This window comes from Cherax quadricarinatus, chromosome 6 (assembly GCF_038502225.1).
Source record: "Cherax quadricarinatus isolate ZL_2023a chromosome 6, ASM3850222v1, whole genome shotgun sequence".
Lineage (NCBI taxonomy): Eukaryota > Metazoa > Arthropoda > Malacostraca > Decapoda > Parastacidae > Cherax > Cherax quadricarinatus.
Genome location: NC_091297.1, coordinates 3,067,537 through 3,080,882, shown reverse-complemented (window position 1 = coordinate 3,080,882; position 13,346 = coordinate 3,067,537). Strand labels below are relative to the sequence as shown.

The following is a 13,346-nucleotide window of genomic DNA, read 5'->3' as shown; positions in this document are numbered from 1 at the left end:
ATAAATGGCTGTTAATTCCAACTGAGGTAAGGTACGTGATTTAATTGGAGACACTTTAGCCTTAGACATAACAAGAGAAATAACACTATTACATTGAAGGTAAGCAACTGCTCCATATGCCAATTTTGAAGCATCACAAAAAATGTGGAGTACATTTTTCCCATTTGGATTGGCCACCTGGCGTGGGAACTCCAACATCGGAATTTTCTCATAATCACCAATTAATTCATCCCACCTGTTAATGAATTCTTTAGGAAGAATTTCATCCCAAGCACATTTAAGTTTCCATACTTCCTGTATTAATAATTTCCCTCTTATAGTAAGGGGTGACACTAAACCTAGTGGATCAAAACATTTGGAAACTTCAGCAAGTAAAACTCTCTTAGTTAATTTATTGGCCATACTGTAATTATTAGGTTTTATCATTAACAAATCTCTCTCAGTATCCCAATTTAAACCCAATACATTACTACATTTTGGCACTTCATCTCCAGGGAAATCTTTACTTATTTTGTCCTTTAATTTGGACGATTTACTATTCCATTCCCTCAGAGGCATATTTGCACTTTGCATTATTTTATTAGCCTCTCCATAAGTCATTAACAGTTCCTCTTCAGTTGACGTCACACCCAGGAAATTGTCCACATAAAATTGTTTGCTCATTACTTTACTCAATGGACTTTCCATACGTTTAAGGTGTGCATTTATCGTCACTTGAAGTAGGAACGGACTGGATGCAGCACCAAATAATAGGCTCCTAAAGCGAAAGGTTTTCAGAAGGCTAAGTGGGTCACTAGGATTCTCAGGCCATAAGAAGCGGGTACAATCCCGGTCAGCCTCTTGTAAACCCACTCTTAGGAAAGCTTTACTTATGTCAGCCGTAAAGGCATAATGCTTCACTCTGAAATTTAATAAGGTATCTCCTAATTTTTCCGTCAACGACGGACCTGTCATCAAACAGTCATTTAAACTAGGTACATTCTTGTTACTCCTGGCACTACAATTAAACACAATCCTCAAAGGAGTGGTCTCAGAATCCTTCTTCACTCCGTGATGTGGCAAATAGTGACCATAAATTTTGATTGCTCAGAAGGTACCTCTTCTGTAAATTTATTAATTAACTGCTCAGCAATTATATCATTACAGGCAGTTAACAATTCTGGTGTCTTACTCAGTTTGCGGAGCTGAGCCTTTAACTGTCCATATGCCATTCTGTAATTAATGGGCAATTCTGGATGGTTCAGTCTCCACGGAAGTCGTACCCAGCATTGTCCATATTCAAATTTTACATCTCTCAGGTACTGTTCCTGAGTAAAGGAATCGTCTGGACTTTCTTCATTTACATTTATTCCAATGCTGTCTAATTCCCACAATTTATGCACTGGCTCAACACCATCCTCTATGGAAGAATTATACTGGGGCACGACTTCATGAGTAAGACACAAAGTTATGGTATTTGTAGTTTCCTCTAGTCATGAATTATTATTACGAGGAATCCTACCATACATTACATGGCCTCCTGCAGTCTTCAAAAGGGTGACACCACATTTCTTTACCAAATCCTTTACAAAGGAGGCATAATAGTCACTACCTATCAAAATATTTATTGGGCCTACAGAATCATCACTTACCCCAGAAGGTGCTAAATTTACATTATGTGAGAGTCTTTCTGTAGCTTTACTAAGCCCTACTGTAGATATTTTCTCTGGAAGTCTATCTACAATTACTGCATTAACACGTTTTTTCTCATTGCCCAACCTGACAGTTACATAAACAGTGTCATACAATTGAGGCCTTTTATCCGAGAGAAAAGCAGATAATTTTAAAGTTGTGGGATCTCCCATCTGTACTTTCATACCATCAAGACATTTACGTTTTATGAAAGTACGCTGGGATCCCTGGTCCAATAATGTATTTACATTTTTTGATTTATGCCTTTTATCATCAATTTTTACCTGTAACACAGGCAAGGCTACTTCAACAAAATCATCATTATTAACATTAGCAGCAATTTTTACATTAGCTACTGTTGAGTCAGGATTGTCAACATTATCATTATTATCAACATTAACATATAGGCCCTTACACATGACTATATGGTGTCTTCCTTTGTGACATTGATAACAGAAGTTTAATTTGGCATAACAATCCTTTACATTGTGATTACCCAAACACGTGATACATCTGTCAAGTTCCTCCAATCTTTCAACTTTATCATTCCATGAATTGTATGCATTGCAATTCTTAGATGAATGAGTACTCTTGCAGAAAAGACAATCTCTCTTTTCTCTGACTGGTTTCTTATTAACTGGGCTACTCTTAGGAGGGTACTTATTCTTCTTACATGGTGGAGAATCATTATTTCTGATTCCTGCTACTTGATATGCACCTATGCAACTCTTTTTAGGAAACGAATTTTGATTATTACTATTGGGATAATTTCTCCCTTTGTGAAGCTTGACAGATACCTCAGAGTTATTATGTGTTGCATCTTTAAAATGAGTTAGTTGGCTGGTCTGCAACTGCACAATTAATTCTTGTAGATCTAGTCTTATTTCCTCCAGACCAAAATAACCCTTGTGATATTTGTTTGAGAGCCATTCAAGTGTTTTACAGCTTAATTTATTCTGTACTATGGCACTCAATAACCAGTCTGATTCCTTCAGATTATATTTATTACTTAAAGTTTTGAGAGTGCTCTCCAGTTTAACTCTAAACTGCTGTAAACCTTTGTAAGTGTGATCTGGAGATTTTAAATTAACAATGATATTCACTAGATCCAACCTACTTTGTTCTATATTATCATAAGTGACCTTCAACAAGTCAACTGCTTCCTTGTAAGAGTCATCTACATTGGGAAAGGCTTGTATCAGTATGTGAGCATCTCCTCTTACCTCTCCTTTGAGATAAAATAATTTAGTTACACAGCCTAGGTCACTCCTATCATGAAGAGCTGCTTTAAAAATTGACCAAAACTCCTCCCAATTTTCTCCAGGATTAAACACAGGTAAACATAATTCTGGGAGTTTTGTTGGAGCAGACTGATTAACTGCCTGGTTTACACATTTTAATTTATTCAAGGCCTGACTTTTACAAGAAAGGATCTTTTCCTCTAATTCATAATACTGATCTACTTCAGTCTCATCTACACAGTTTACTAACAAATCTCCTTCATATTTGTTGTAATATAATTTGCATGAATCATATCTATTACCTAAAGCATCTAAATACAATTTTAAATCATCAGTATTCACAGTTTCTTGATTCATTAATTCCAAGAACTTATTATATGCCTTTGTTACATGAACTTTCCTAGCCTGTACTGATGCTTTCTTTATTCTATATTCCATATGCTTGTCTTCTACATCAATTTCCTCATTTTCAGCCATGATGCAATGTATTAAATTCAACCCAATCAATAACACTGACACAACCTACCTTTGAATAAATCCCAGCTACTTGAGCTCAGCAATTACATGTAAAAAATTGTAATATAAATTTTAAATGTACATTAATACAAACTTGGCTCATCAAAATTAATATTATACAAATTAATAAATCCTTGCCAGAATTTGGCATAGCAAAATTATTATACACAATATAATCTTTAGACACACTTTTCTTATCAATTACTCATACACTGATGTAAATCTTGGCCAGAATTGTCTTATCAAATTAATATACAATTAATATAAACTTAGCCAGACTTGACTTATCAAAATTAATATTGGAATAATTATAATCCACTACACATTATGTAAATTTGTGAACTTAACATCCACCTCCTTCTGTCATTTCACATATAATTATTAAGTAATTAACTAATTAATGACTTCACTAATTACATCCGGTTCGAAGGACCAATGGGCAAATTAAATGTGGAAAATTGCATTTATCTGAATGTAACTAATTATGTACATAACAGTAAATGATAACAAAGATAATTATTATTTATCAATGTTACATAGACAAGTAGGAATTTGGGACACCTAGGTAGCAAAAATGTCCCCCTTCGATACCTACCACTGTCATATCCATAAGTTGCTCTGGACCTATTAATTAAGTGAAATATACATACACCAGGAATACTGGTAAATATATAAATTTGTGGACTGTATTTTAAAAATAATAAATGGTTATATATATACACAATTACATAACAGAAGGAAAATATATCTTAATATCACTCACCAATTTGACTGGAGATTAATGTGTATCATACTCAGAAAACCTCACTCTAACTAAATCTATGAAAATAATGCTGGCCAGAATTACACACAAATCTTGAGAGCTTATCTGAGGTTCCTGGAGCTGTATTGTCCAGTCGTCTGATATCTCAAGTTATGCAGGAATGCACATCCACCAATTTCACCTCCTATTTGAGAGGTGTCAACACAATTTTAACCTCTAGAGCATGAACAATTCTTCCCATTACACCAACGTTTGTACAAAATTCAAAAACCAAGATGGCGAGTCCCCTGCCCAGACGCAGGCTTTCCGCTTTCTATGACAAATATTATTAAATACAGTATAGGCCGTCTATTTACACATAAATACTGAATTTCTGGAAAATATATACAGTATTTTCCACAAAAGTTTTGGAAAATTGCATTTATCTGAATGTAACTAATTATGTACATAACAGTAAATGATAACAAAGATAATTATTATTTATCAATGTTACATAGACAAGTAGGAATTTGGGACACCTAGGTCGCAAAAAATGTCCCCCTTCGATACCTACCACTGTCATAACCACAAGTTGCTCTGGACCTATTAATTAAATGAAATATACATACACCTCTCCAGGTAAACACCAGGAATACTGGTAAATATATAAATTTGTGGACTGTATATTAAAAATAATAAATGGTTATGTATATACACAATTACATAACAGAAGGAAAATATATCTTAATATCACTCACCATATTGACTGGATATTAAGTTGTATCATACTCAGAAAAACCTCACTAACTAAATTTATGAAAACACTGGCCAGAATTATACATAAATCTAGAGAGCTAATCTGAGGTTCCTGGAGCTGTCTTGTCCAGTCGTCTGATATCTTAAGTTATGCAGGAATGCATGTCCAACAATTTCACCTCCTATTTGAGAGGTGTCAGCCCAATTTTAACCTCTAGAGCATGAACATTCCTTCCCATTACACTAACGTTGTATCCAATTCAAAACCAAGATGGCGAGTCTCCTCTGTGCAGACGCAGGCTTTCCATTTTCTATGACATAAATATTATTAAATACAGTATGGCCATCTATTTACATATAAATACTGAATTTCTGGAAAATATATACAGTATGTATTTTCCACAAAAGTATAACGTACTCTTAGCATGCCACAACACTCATGTACCTCTTCTCGCGTACAAGTATGTCCTATTCAAAAGGCTTTAAAATCAATTTAATGATGACCTAGCTATAATTTCCGATCTGTCTATATTCTAAAACTGTGCTGTAGCTTAATCTATCACATACCGGAATAGAAGAACAGAGGAGAGCTTCAAGACACCTACTGATTTATGCTAAACGGATACTACTCGTACGAAACCAGTCTCACTCAAGTTTAGTATTTGTCGAATCTATTTTTAAAGTTACCCAGAGTCCTCGTTTCAGTGACTGGTGCTACCTGACTGTTTTATTTTTTCACCCATCTACAAATTCACTGTCAATCAAGTAGTTTGTTTTCAGTGTCGGTCTGTGTAGAATCAATTTTGCTAAACCCTCATAGTTGGTGAAAGACCCCGAGTTTCGTGAAATGATATCGGTAGTGATAACTAATCTAGTTTCACGGAAGTTCGTCGAGTGGTTACAGGTGTTGTGATGGTCTGTGTACCCATTACTAGTGTCATCCGTTTGACAACCATTTCTCTGATCCTGGATTCTTATATTTAAGTCCCTCATAGGATTCATTTCAAACTCCGCAAGGTATGAAGAAGTGTTTGCTGGTTTACTCACAAAGATGAGTCAGCGTCATCCCTTGCAGAAGCTGAGAGGAAAACTATGTGGAGAGACGAGTCCTACATGGGAGTTAAACACTAGAATCAAGGAACTAGGAAAGAAGAGTCTTAAGTGAGACTTAAACATTAGAATCAAGGAGCACATGGAGAGGAGTCCTACTTGGGACTTAAACACAAGAATCAAAGAGCACAAGCCTCATTCATTCCCATGTAACCTAGCCTCCTGGCTACTGATCTTGCTCTACACCTCACTATATAATCTCACATTTTACTTGTCTCTGTTTGGGGTGAGTGTCGCTGGTGGGTGAAACACCTTCACAAAAAAATGCCATAACCCACATAGTGTGTCAGTACAAGGTCTTATTATTATTATTATTATTATTATTATTATTATTATTATTATTATTATTATTATTATTATTATTATTGTAATTATTATTATTATTATGTTGATGGTGATGACTAAACGGAGTACTTAGAGAAAAGTAAACTCGTAGGAGTCATACAGAACTTGAGGAAAGGAACGTAATCAGATTTGATCCAAGAATAGTGAGTTTAGCTCCAATTCCATAGATCAAGAACCCTTCAGGAAGATTGGCGCATTACCCCCACCCTCCCTCTTGAAGTTTTCATAGTTGGTAATAAAGACAGAAGCGTTTTCGGCTCACAATGGAAAGAACGGGGCTCGATCCCGGAACACTACACCTGATGCCCCCAGTTCACCTAGTAGTAAGTAGGCACCTGTGTATTGGTCTCCATACACCTGCTGCCCCCATTCACCTAGCGGTAAGTAGGTGCTTGGGTGTTATTCACCTAGCAGTAAGTAGGCATCTAGGTGTTGGTATCCATTAGGGTTGCATTCTGGGGTAGAGGATAAAGGGTACCAGTAGAAACAACCCACAAAGACTGGTTAACCCTCCTGGTTAACCTGGACTGTCAATACTCCTTGCTTATCAACACTTCAGGTTATCCCGGGTTACTGACACTCTTATAATCATAATAATGGGTTACCAACACAATGAGTTAATCTGGGCTACCAACTCTCTACCTGGAGTATGCCTGGAGGGTGTTCCAGGGGTCAACGCCCCCGTGGCCCATTCCTTCACTAGGCCTCGTGGTGGATCAGGGACTGATCAACCAGGCCTTTACTGCTGACTGCACGTAGTCTAATGTACGAACCTTTTTCTATCGTAGGGAGTGATTTCTGTGTGCAGATTTGGGACCGTTCCTCTAGGATTTTCCAGGTATATATTATGATGTAGCTCTCTCGCCTGCACTCCAGTGAATACAGATTATTCTGAGATATCAACGCTCCGGGTTATCCCGGGTTACTAAGCCTCCCTATTAACAATCTCAATAAAATTCTTATTCTATAAAAAAAATAATAAAAAATTTCATTGGGTTAGTAAACTATGGTTTTAATTCTTGGTTTTATTGTAACTTTACTACTGCAGAAATTAACATTAACATCACATTATTGAAATATTATTAACAAATACAAATTAATTAAACAGTTATTATTTGTTATTATTATTATTATTATTATTATTATTATTATTATTATTATTATTATTATTATTGTTATTATTATTATTATTACTGTTATTATTATTATTATTATTATTATTATTATTATTATTATTATTATTATTACTGTTATTATTATTATTATTATTATTATTATTATTATTATTATTATTATTCGAATTTTATGGAGCTCTAAGCCTGTAGGGGTCGTACAGAATCGGAAGCAAAGGAAGGTAACCAGGTTTGATCCGAGGACAGGGAGGGTAGTGTCGCCCAGTTCCTGGGATCAAGAGCTCTTCGCCAGCTTTCAAACTAGCCTTGATGCTGATGAAGTGCTCTTGATTCAAGGAACTGGATCATGAATCATAAATGATTACCTCTGGTTCCCCCGGCACTGTATGACCCGATGGATTTAACAAAAAAATAATAGTAATAATAATAATAATAATAATAATAATAATAATAACAAAAGTAATAACAATAATAATAACAATAATAACAATAGCAATGATTGATGAAAGAAGCCTTCATTTGTGTACTCACCTATTTGTGGTTGCAGGGGTCGAGTCATAGCTCCTGGCCCCGCCTCTTCGCTGTGTGCGTGTGTGTGTATGTGTGTGTGTGTGTGTTTGTGTGTGTGTGTGTGTGTGTACTCACCTATTTGTGCTCACCTATTTGTGGTTGCAGGGGTCGAGTCTTAGCTCCTGGCCCCGCCTCTTCACCGGTTGCTACTGGGCCCTCTCTCTCCCCGCTCCATGAGCTTTATCAAACCTCGTCTTAAAACTGTGTATGGTTCCTGCCTCCACTACGTCATTTTCTAGGCTATTCCACTGCCTTACAACTCTATGACTGAAGAAATACTTCCTACTATCTCTCTGACTCATTTGTGTCTTCAACTTCCAATTGTGGCCTCTTGTTTCTGTGTCCCCTCCCTGGAACATCCTGTCTTTGTCCACCTTGTCTATTCCACGCAGTATTTTATATGTCGTTATCATGTCTCCCCGGACCCTCCTGTCCTCCAGTGTCGTCAGGCCGATTTCCCTTAATCTTTCTTCATAGGACATTTCCCTTAGCTCTGGAACTAACCTTGTCGCAAACCTTTGTACTTTCTCTAGTTTCTTGACGTGCTTTATCAAGTGTGTGTGTGTGTGTGTGTGTGTGTGTGTGTGTGTGTGTGTGTGTGTGTGTGTGTGTGTGTGTGTGTGTGTGTGTGTGTGCGCGCGCGCATAATACTGGGAATCCTTGGAGAGCAGTATAATACTACTAAAGCCGGAATCATGGTCAGAAGGCCTTATTTCTACCGCAGAGCATGTCAGTTTCCATCATGGGAGGGCTAGTTTGCCCATCCCCGTGCCACTGCCGAGCATGTTAGTTCCCATCGTGGTGAGGGCTAGTTTGCCCATCCCCGTGCCACCGCAGAGCATGTTAGTTCCCATTATGGCGAGTGCTTGTTCGTCTACCTCCACGCCAATCTGTTACTCAGAAAGGATAACAGATAAATAAGATGTCGCCACACTGAGAATTTAAGAAATTTATTTAACTCACAGTGTGAAGTAATGGGTGGTGCACGAGACTACAGAGGTGCCCGTGAGAGTTACCTTTGTGGTAGCGGTATGCTGTATCTCCTTCTCTTCCTTGGTGATAGTCTTCGTTGTAGTGGGGTTCACCTGTATGCTTTCACAGGTTTGAACCTTGTTCTCCTGGGTTTTTGTGCCGCTCTCCACGCTCACGGTGATACCCATCCTGTTGAATACAATAATATATCATGTTGAATACAATAATATATGTAGAATACAATAATATATGTTGAATACAATAATTCACGATGTAGGCATAACTCTATATGTCTATAATTTCACAGTAACGTGAATACGGATCACTAATGCTACGTGATGCGGTGCTAGACATTGTCTCCTGGTATATTTGGGTCTTAGTATGGTGGTATATATGGTATTAAGAATGGTGGTATATATGATATACATGGGATTCAGTTTTAGCTAACTTGCACACTATAGTGAATGAACTGTTTAACCAGCGCTTAAACACTGCCAACATCACGGTCTTGGAATTTCCTTATTTATTTATTTATTTATTTATTTATTTATTTATTAATCTGAACATGATGCAGAAAAGTACAAAAGAATACAATTAACTGCAGCATGCCAAAGCCCCTTGTATGCAGAGCATTATGGGCAGGCTTAAAATTAACTTAAGATTAACTAAGCATTCCTAAACAGATAACAATTAAGCTCTAGTGAGTATTACAAAGACAGGTCATATGGTTGCATGCATTGATGTACATTCAGTAGAATGGAGTATTCTGTTAGGTAATGTAATTAAAAAATAACAAAGTTTGATTGGGTCTCAGCGTGAGTTGCCTTGTCACGCCGCGAACGTTCTGCCAGCGGCCTTCTTGACGCCTCCTAACGTATTATATCCCTTCGTCTGGCCCCTCCCTCCATAGCCTTCTGACCAATATACCATTTTCATTGCCAATGTGGCAAGGTTGTGGTTGCAGGGGTCGAGACTCAGCTCCTGCCCCCGCCTCTTCACCGAACGCTACTAGGTCCTCTCTCTCCCTGCTCCCTAAGCTTTATCATACGATGAGAAATTTCAATTACTCAGATATGGTAAACATGAGGAAATTAAATCTTCATCAGAGTACAAAACAAATTCTGGCCACAAAATAGAGCGAAACACCAACGTCAAAGACCTGGGAGTGATCATGTTGGAGGATCTCACCTTCAAGGACCATAACATTGTATCAATCGCATCTGCTAGAAAAATGACAGGATGGATAATGAGAACCTTCAAAACTAGGGAGGCCAAGCCCATGATGACACTCTTCAGGTCACTTGTTCTATCTAGGCTGGAGTATTGCTGCACACTAACAGCACCTTTCAAGGCAGGTGAAATTGCCGACCTAGAAAATGTACAGAGAACTTTCACGGCGCGCATAACGGAGATAAAACACCTCAATTACTGGGAGCGCTTGAGGTTCCTAAACCTGTATTCCCTGGAACGCAGGAGGGAGAGATACATGATTATATACACCTGGAAAATCCTAGAGGGACTAGTACCGAACTTGCACACGAAAATCACTCACTACGAAAGCAAAAGACTTGGCAGACGATGCACCATCCCCCCAATGAAAAGCAGGGGTGTCACTAGCACGTTAAGAGACCATACAATAAGTGTCAGGGGCCCGAGACTGTTCAACTGCCTCCCAGCACACATAAGGGGGATTACCAACAGACCCCTGGCAGTCTTCAAGCTGGCACTGGACAAGCACCTAAAGTCAGTTCCTGATCAGCCGGGCTGTGGCTCGTACGTTGGTTTGCGTGCAGCCAGCAGCAACAGCCTGGTTGATCAGGCTCTGATCCACCAGGAGGCCTGGTCACAGACCGGGCCGCGGGGGCGTTGACCCCCGGAACTCTCTCCAGGTAAACTCCAGGTATGCATGGTTCCTGCCTCCACTACATCACTCGCCAGACTATTCCACTTCCTGACAACTCTATGACTGAAGAAATGCTTCCTAACATCCCTTTGACTCATCTGAATCTTCATCTTCCAAGAGTGACCCTTTGTTTCTGTGTCCCCTCTCTGGAACATCCTGTCTGTCCACCTTGTCTATTCCACGCAGTATTTTGTATGTCGTTGTCATGTCTTCCCTAACCTTTCTTGTGTGTGTTTGTGTTTTATTGGAATATGAAAATATTATTTTCGCAATAAATATATTAAAAATATAATACTGTGAAACACGAGTTTGACTGATGTATTTTGCTAAAGCAGATTAATTTTTAATTTGGTAGTTTCTTCTCGACAGATGTATTTTTCCAAGAAAGTAACTATTTAGTCGAGACACATGTGCAACATCCGGATATCTTTATTGTAAACGTTTCGCCATCCAGTGGCTTTATCAATACAGATTCTAGGACATAATTAGAAGACAGTAGAACTATATACAAAAGATGAGGTAATCAGTCCCTCAACCTTGGAGTTAGTGTTCACAGCTCCAGATTCTCCACCACCACTATGCTGTGAACACTAACTCCAAGGCTGAGGTACTGATTACCTCATCTTTTGTATAAAGTTCTACTGTCTTAAGTATGTCCTAGAATCTATATTGATAAAGCCAGTGGATGGCGAAACGTTTACAATAAAGATATCCAGATGCTGCACATGTGTCTAAACTTTCATATTGTCGGTATTTTATACCTTTCTGCACAACTATTTGGTCACAGATGCATATAAATACAAGTATAATACATGTGTAAATGGTCTAGGATAAGCCCACATAACGGGTATTAATAGTAAATATTTACACAAGTTTAAATGACAATAGAGCAGTGATTGCGTCGGTCTGATACCTCTGTAAATTATAACTTACTTGAGCAGTACTTCAGAGTTATACCTCACTCGATGGATTGTAGTGTCACACTGACTCACTGAGGCCGCCTCATAGGTTTTATACTTTATCTCTTACATCCAGTGACGTCACTTCCTTGTCTGACGTTTATATACGTATATATACGTTTTTTCAACATTTGAAAGTATGTAAAAAAAGTAGATCTTTTTGTTTTTTTTACATTTGAAAATGTGTAAAAAACTTTGATCTACTTTTTTTTTGTTATATTTGAAAATATGTAAAAAAAAAAACGTAGATCTACTTTTATAGGACTACACATGTGGACGTAGATCTGCTTGGACTGTTTACGGGTTAAAACTGTTACTCCAGGTATTCCTATCGCAAAATTAAAGACAAGTCATTCAAGTTATGGCTAAAATATATCCTAGAACGTCTCTGAAACATATGTTTTGTAACTCTTCTTCGTTGTATGTACAATTGTTGATGTTGTTGCACTTGGTAGTGTCGACGGTGCGAGGTACGACTTCTACCTCGGCTTATCACTCAGGTCTCATAAAATTAATGATAATACAACCCCGAGAAACTGACTAATACCCATGTGTTACACATAAACCATACCCCCGGCCGGGATTGAACCCGCGGTCATAGAGTCTCAAAACTCCAGCCCGTCGCGTTAGCCACTAGACCAGCTAGTCACAATAAGATTCATCCAACTAGGTATATTTCTACACCATAGGAAAGTTAGCACAGGCACCTCTGTAAGTTTTTACAGACGAATCTCCAGCTAGCGTGGCCGTGACGAACTCTAGCTCAAGTCCCTTCACTGCCGTCAACATGACTCAAGAAATCGTAATGACACGATTGCAAACAAACCATGGTTTGTTTGCAATCGTGTCATTACGATTTCTTGAGTCGTGTTACACATGTGTCTATCTTTATCGCTAAAACATTTTATATTATTGTTACTTAAAAAAAAATATTAATCTGTAACTAACTTTTGGGGATAAATCAATTTTTTAAGGTGTCATGTAGGGAGGTATTGGAATGAATAGGATATAAGTGGGGAATATGGGAGTAAGGGATTATGTAGGCAGGGGAGAGGCAGGCGAGGTGGTAGGAGTGAGATGATTAGCGGAGGTAGGTAATGACAGGTCAGTGGTGACCACCACGACACTCTCATTAACTCGACACTACTCACTAACATATGCCTCGCCCACTCTTCACTCATATATAAACATAATAAAATATAAGAAATAGGAATAGCAAATAACGGGGACAGTGAATATTACTATTCTACTCAAACACAGTTTATTATTAATTCTTTGTACAATAATATATTTGGGAACAGGAGAACATTATTGTGGTTTAGATAAATGGGATGGTATGTATAAGCAGTGAGACAGGGAACACAATCAACTTGACGAGAATGAATATAACTTACAATATAGTACAGAGGACAGTTCACTACAGGAACT

The 13,346-nt window shown here is 37.9% G+C and overlaps 1 long non-coding RNA gene across 1 annotated transcript; it reads right to left on the bottom strand.

The window, feature by feature from the left end:
* Positions 1-8,639: 8,639 nt before the first annotated feature.
* Positions 8,640-11,979, bottom strand: LOC128694020 (uncharacterized). The gene is made up of 3 exons (XR_011391030.1): positions 11,893-11,979; positions 9,101-9,245; positions 8,640-8,974 (listed from the first exon to the last, which is right to left on the bottom strand). It is a non-coding gene; the product is annotated as an uncharacterized lncRNA (long non-coding RNA).
* Positions 11,980-13,346: the final 1,367 nt, after the last annotated feature.